We start from the raw sequence: 7,363 nt of genomic DNA, 5'->3' as shown, positions 1-7,363 counted from the left end.
TTTAGCCTGCCACGAACAGGCAGCGGGAAAGAGTCCAGACAGGCAGGGGACTTTGGCTTCTCTCAAAATATTATACAGGAACGTTAAAAATTGAACTGATTTATGCTTTGTAATGTTTTCAATAATGTGTAAATTAGGTTAGAGCTTGAATCTGGGTTTAAGGAGACATTTTATATATGATCAGGCTTGAAATAGCCACAGAAAAATATCATTGTATGATAAGGTTCCCTCTGCTGTACCAAGCATTATACTTTGCATAAATAATGGGTTCTAGGGGTGAACTATATAACATGCATTACTTTTCAGCATCAAAGAATGCTCAGAATCATTTGGAAGCTTGCAAACTCCTCCGGGGCCTATGATGCTCTTAGTTCAGACAGAGGCCTTCCCACTACGGAGCAGGCTTACAATCTCTGCAGGTTCAAGGTGTTGTTATGGGATGTTGGCACAAGTTCCAAAATGTTCAACTGAGTAATGAGCAGCATAGGCATAATAGTCTTCCCAAAACCAGATTTTCATTCAGGAAACAAACCACACATATTTCAGGTGGGAAATTCCATGGAACATGATGCTGAACACTATGCTAAAGGCGAACTTATGTGAATTCAAATATCTTAAACCAGAGACTATCTTCTAAACACCCATATGCTTAGACCATGTTCCTCTTTAGTTTTATTATATCAATCCCAAGAATTTGACAATTTCCAGATCTGTGACAAACAAAACTACTGCAAAATCAATTGTATGTGGCATTGAAACAAAGATGTAGGAAAAACATAGTACAGCACAGTTTGCATTTTGCAGCCCATTTGCATGTCTGTACCCCTCCTCATCTGTGACAGCTGGACAAGCTCTCCTGAAACTCAAAGACCATGAGTTCACCATTAAAACACAGGCCATCCGAGTCCAGTCTGATTTGAGGTGAGTCTAACATCTCTGGGGGGCATTGTGTTTCTGTCTTGCCAAATCTTCAATGCAGCAACTGTTGGTCCTACAGGAACTTCTTAATGAGACTTCCAAGCTTATTAAAAGGCAAAGAATTTTGGCATTGGAATTACTAGAAACCTTTTTGGATTGTACCACTCTGCCTAGTTCTAAAAAATGCTAGATGTTGGGAGGCCATGGCGGGGAAAATGGCAGACGGAAAGGTGGGAGAAGAGAAGGCTGAAAAGCTGCAGCAAGCTGGAGCCGCCAGAGGACCTGAAGAAGAAGCAGAAAACCTGTGAAAACTAAGACTGTTTCTTCCAGTAATGGAGGGGAAAGTTCCAGTTGCAGCGCTGAGAAGCGACCAGGTGAAGAAGCTGCAGACCTCCCAACAAAACCCACAAAGAACTCCAAGTTTGGATTTGCCATGCGTCAAAGAAAGCACCAGCCATAGCTGTGAAACTTGGATCAAGTAAGCCTAAGGAAGCTGTTCCAACTCTTGCTCCAAAATCCCTTTCAGTGGCAGCGGGTTTTAATGAAGGTAGTGAACCAGAGGATATGCCTCCAGAAGCAAAAATGAGAACGAAGAATATTGGAAGGGATACACCAACATCAGCTGGACCAAATTTCTTCAATAAAGGAAAACATGGATTTTCTGATAACCAGAAGCTATGAGAGAGAAATACAAAATCTTATCTTGGAAATGTCCATGACCAAGACAATCGAATGATGTGTTTTCCAATTGGGGTGTGGGTGGGTGTAAAGGTAAAAGGAGCCATTTCCTTTTTTAAAGAATGGTATAAGACTATCTTTGGAGCCGCTTTTTTTTTCATTGTTTTTTAAAGATTGTTACATGCATAAATGAGAGTTTGAAATTAGAGGGAACTTGTGTTTTATACACAGATTTCAGACATTTGCTAATTTTGTAGTTTCATGTGATTAGTTTCCAAAGGTTACAGATAATAAAGAAATCAGAAATGGTACCTTTTTAAGAATTGCATATTTCTTTAGACACAACTATTAGTACATTAAGAGGGAAGCAAAACTTTATTGTCTATTTAAAACTGCAAGCAGTTTCTTCACTCCCTCAGGCTCCCAGGAACAGCTTTATAGAGAGAGGCAGTACTGTTTTGAGAAAAAAAAAAAAAAAGTTACTCAACTATTGGCTGAAAGTAAATTTAAATAAAATTAGAGTATACCTTTTTTCTTTGTGGGCATTCGTTTGGTTTATGTCATTATAAACTAGGTATTGCATTGCTGTCAGTGGATACCGAGGCTTAGCTCTTTTTTAAAAGTTTAACTTTTTATGTAAGCTGTGGAGAAACTGAAATTGCCTACTTCGCCTGAATGGGTCTTGTCTGCCTTTATTAGTCCTCAGAGACCATTTGCTACCAAAGTAAATCAGTATTTTGAAAAAATCAGTATTTTGAAAAAAAATTGATGTTATTTCACTTTCAAAATATCATAAAGGAAAACACTGAAAAGCACTGCATAGTTTAAGATATCACATCAAAGCTTTGAAACTGTACAGGTTATTTTAGTGGGGCCACATCATGAAGCCAAGGAGGCATGTTAGGTACAGCATGGGCCAGGACATGAGGAAATCAGAACGTACTCCATATTTATGAAGCAGCCAGAGAAATGGGTCCATGACAGTAGAAGAAGGAATCTAGGGCTATGGCTCTGCACATTAAAGGCATCACTAGGATTTGACTGGCAGCAGTGGCAAGTTAATAGCAGTATATAATAGAAAGGTTTAGGATTCAGATCATCATCTAAAACACACTGGTGAGATAATTCTGGTAAGGAAAAAGCAGACTCAGATCAGCCAGTGTTCTGAGATTCCCAGCCTCAAAGCCTTGTGACAAACATTATAGTAAAACTCAGAGCCAACCCATCTGGCTAGGACAGTGATTATCAATGGTAATGCAAGCCTGGAAGAAATGTATAATTTGTGCATTTCAAAGCACTTCTTTATCACTGCATTCATTTTTGCCTTCACACACACACACACACAAATCATAGACAGATAATGTGTTATCTTCATTTGTACAAAAAAATGTTCTTACCTGTGGTTATCCAACAAGCCAAGAACAAAGGAAAGTATCCCAGTACTAGTCTCAGACTTTCCTGCTAGCCTCATGCCTCTTTGTTTTTTTTAATAAACTTCCATAGTTGATTAGGCTACAAAGGGTCAAAGGCTACAGGAAAGTGGGTAAGACCATTGTTTCCACACTAATATCATCATTTTTCCCTGTGTCTGGGATCAGGGGAGAAACAAAGGGAGAAGCCCTACCCAGCCTCCCACCCATCCCAGGTCCCTGATGTGGGGCATGCTCCGAGGGTCCTGCTCAAGCAGTTTTGATAGTTCAACAGGTCTGAATTGCTGCCAATCTCGCCATTTTAATCGCGATGAAACCTATTCAGAATACACTGACTGACATAGTCAATTCATGGTCGGGGTTCTATTTTTTTTTTTTAATACAAAGTCAGATATACAGAGAGGAGGAGAGAGAAGGGGGAAGATCTTCCATCCAGTAATTCACTCCCCAAGTGACCAAAACAGCTAGAGCTGAGCCGATCTGAAGCCAGGAGCCTGGAAATTCCTTCCAGGTCTCCCACATGGGTGCAGGGTCCCCAGGCTTTGGGCCGTCCTCGACTGCTTTCCCAGGCCACAAGCAGGGAGGTGGATGGGAAGTGGAGCTGCCAGGATTAAAACCAGTGCCCATATGGGATCCTGCCGCGTTCAAGGTGAGGACTTTAGCCGCTAGGCCACAGTGCCGGGCCCGTGGTTGGGGTTCTGATATCAGCAGTTTACTCAGAGGGCTCTCTAAAGAAACTTCATCTGAGATGATCCCAGACCTGATTCTTGTGTGTGCTTGCTAGTACAGGGTCTGGCACTGTCCGTCGCCCCAATCAGCGTATGCTCATCCTGGTCATTGCAATTACTGGGTCAGTTCTGTTTCTAGCCTTGTCTTCCACTTGAACCAATGGGTGTTGTAGTCCAGCTCGATCCTACCCACTTCATACTCAGACCTCACACAAATCAGTGGGAGCTGCAGGCCAATTAGGGCGACTCCCCATAACCCCACCAGGCCTGCTCCATGGTCCCATGCATGCCAGTATGTACCGCAGACTTGTTCAGTCTGTCCCACATCCCATTTAGCTTTCATACTTGTCAATGGGCATTGAAGCCTAGTTCAACACAACCAACCTACTATCCAGCCCACACACATACTGACAGGTGCCTTTCTGTCTAGCCACCATTGCCACTGTCCTGGTTTTCGTGTTCTGCAGTGGGAGTGGGAACCCAAGAGGGAGGTGCCCACTGTCTCCCTACTAGTCCACTCCAACTTCCTGATTATGCACTCTCCTGGTGATTCTGGCATTTAAGTTGACAGAATTAGGCCCCAGTGTCAGCCTCTGCCATCTGATGCTGCTGCATCAGCCTCATGCCCTTTTTAAGGACCCGTTGGCACAAAGCGAGCCAAGTTTCCAGTGGTGAATCATTTATTTCCCCAGGGCCCTCACATCCTGGGTTGCTTAGGACCCAGACCCTCCATGTTCCAGGAGGTCTGCAATTTAAAAATTGAATCCTTATGAGAAGTATCTGGAGTCTGATAAAGCCTAATTACCGTTAAGGAATATGAAAATTGGGAACTCAGGAGAAGATTGGCTTCTAGTATTGCCTGGGCAGAATAATCAAGAAATTAGCAGAAAATGATGGCGACCATAAAGAGGCACTAGAGAATAATTGAAGTATTAAAATTAAAGATATGCTAGCAAGTGGTCTGTCCCTTGAGGATCCAGGCCATCTTTGCTATCAGGACATAATACTACTGAAGATCTTTTCAACAAGGCAGTGTGGGTTATGTAAGCAGCGTCATCTCGTAAAGCCACAGCTGGAACTGGGGCAAGGAATCAGGGACACTGGCTACTGAGCAGGATTTTCTCTGTGACGTTGAGGGATCCTGGCTTGCCCACCCTTTTGGGGTTTCTCTAAGAGAGGAAAACCCATGTTTCAACGCCTAGCAAATTCTGTTTCATTTAACAGACTTAAGTATAAGCAGTTAGAAAACATTTCCATGTTATTGGTTGTTTGTAATTATTATAAATTAAGAAATAATCATTGTACATAGTTATGAGTTACAATATGAAAATTTGATATATGTATATAAAATTTATAATAATCAAATCAGGACAAGTAATAAATCTATCATCTCAAAAATTTATCATTTCTTAGTGCTTGGAACATTCAAAAACTTCTTCCAGTTACATTGAGATACATATATAATAAATTACTGTTACCAGTTAACTAACATATTGTTAACTATTAGCTAAAACACTGTTAACCATCACTCTACTGTGCTGAAGAACACCAGAATTTATTCTGGATGATGATTGTCTACTACTCAGAAATTATGTGTGGGTTGCACCACATGGCCTCCTCATCAACACTGAGGTGTTCGGACTTGGCCACCTCAAAAGTATAGCTGAAGTAGGTGGGACATACTGTTGTAATTAAATCCCCCATTGATCCTCAGTAATTAGAAGGAAGAGAGATCAATGACTCACAAATCATTCTAAATCCCTCTTTCAGCTCTCCTAATCCAGAGGCTATTTACTACTTACTTCACAAAGTTCTCTAATTTGACAGCAGTCTTCTGTTTCCTTACCCTTTAAGGCAAAGTAGAAAAATATCCATAGGAGAAAGGGGACACAGTCCAACCTGTATAATACCACTGAGAACAGTTTTAGAGGTACAGAAAGAAAAAAAGAAGGCCGCTGCATAGGATCTGTCAATCTATTCACCATTTTAACCATTCTCTGGAAGGAATATAATATAAATATACATCCTAACATTACATACAATAATAAATACATAATAAATAATATAAATCCTAGCATTCATTCTCAGGCTATGAAAGAGGATGCTTAGGAATAATCTTCAAGCTAAACTACTTCCATCACACCTCCCTGTCATCCTTCAGAACTTTCATCTGATATCCAACTAACATCTCTTCTTTGAGTTCTAAATATACTTGTTGGTTAAGCCTAAATGTGAATTTCAACACAATTTCATCTGGTAATGTGATTGAAGCAGACACTCTTAAATCAGTCTTGGGAATATAAATATGTATGGAGACACAATCAATGTTTATGCATTTACTCCCCATCCACTTGCATAAATATTAGTATAATAAAAACAAATTCATTTGAATGCTATTGCAATAAAATTAAAATGCTAAGATACAATAAAGTATAGGGAAGGCAAGTAATAATATGGAGTCAAAAGGAAATGATTATACAGGAACAGGTTTGAAACTCAGATGGCACAAACATGTGCATCAGGCCAGACTCAGGACAGTTGGGAAAGGTAGATTCCATGGCATGTCAAAAACTGAGTAGGAAAATAGAGTTAAATTAATTTGATTGAGTGCCACTTTTGCAATTCTGACTGTGCTTTCTTTATAATTTTCTTGAACCCCACTGTCGCTGTTCTGCAGAGATGGACTTGGTGCACAGAGCCGATAATAACACACGTGGACTACTGACTGATGGTCAATAGAAGTTTACTAACAGCACCAGACTTTTAAAGGAAGGTTGTCCGGTAGGCCTCCAAAGAGAAGGAGCTTGAGCCATTTACATCTCAACAGCAAGGTACAGTTCCCCAAAACACAGCTAGTTCCTCTAGCAGGTCTTTCTCTAAACCTGTGAACAGGATGTTTCCTGCTCATTCATCTCCTTATCAATTGCTCCTGGCTCCTTCAGGGGAGAGTCAACTGGCTATTGTCTCCCAAATAGCAAAGATTCTGAATGTCCTTCTACACCCCACTGATAACGTGGATTTCAATTTTTTAATGTATTTGTTTTATTGGAAAAGCAAATACACAGAGAGAAGAAGAGACAGAAAGAAAGATCTTCCATCCACTGGTTCACTCCTCCATGTAGCTGCTCAGACCAGGACTGAGCCAATACGAAACCAGGAGCAAGGAGCTTCTTCCAGGTCTCCCACATGGGTGTATACTTCCAAAACCTTGGGCCAAACTCTGCTGCTTTTCCAGATCACAAGCAGGGAGCTAGAATGGAAGTGGAGCAGCTGGTACATGAACCGACACCCATATAGGATCCCAGGCATGCAAGGTAAGGATTTAGCCACTAGGCTATTGTGCTGGGTGCTCAATTGTTTTGCACCAAAATAAGCTTTCCTATTAATTGAATTTCACGCAAACATTTGGAAGTATACTTTATATGTGTGAGAGTATGCATAAATCTGTGTAATTGTTTTTAAAGATTATTTATTTGAAAGGCAGAGCCACAGAAAGAGAAATAATTTATTGAGTTATTTTTTGATGGATGGATAGGGAAAGAGAAAGCAAAACACTTTTTATCTTTTCTTTTAATTATATTTTTGACAATCTTTACTTAGTTAATTGGG

General features: G+C 40.5%; 1 pseudogene; it reads left to right on the top strand.

The window, feature by feature from the left end:
- Positions 1-1,133: 1,133 nt before the first annotated feature.
- On the top strand, positions 1,134-1,562 carry LOC121169403 (annotated as a pseudogene).
- The last annotated feature ends 5,801 nt before the right edge of the window (positions 1,563-7,363 follow it).

Source organism: Ochotona curzoniae, unplaced genomic scaffold, assembly GCF_017591425.1.
Source record: "Ochotona curzoniae isolate NIBS_2020 unplaced genomic scaffold, NIBS_Ocur_1.0 scaffold_1852, whole genome shotgun sequence".
Classification (NCBI taxonomy): domain Eukaryota; kingdom Metazoa; phylum Chordata; class Mammalia; order Lagomorpha; family Ochotonidae; genus Ochotona; species Ochotona curzoniae.
The sequence above is the reverse complement of the archived record's forward strand: the minus strand, read 5'-3'. Positions and strand labels throughout refer to the sequence as shown.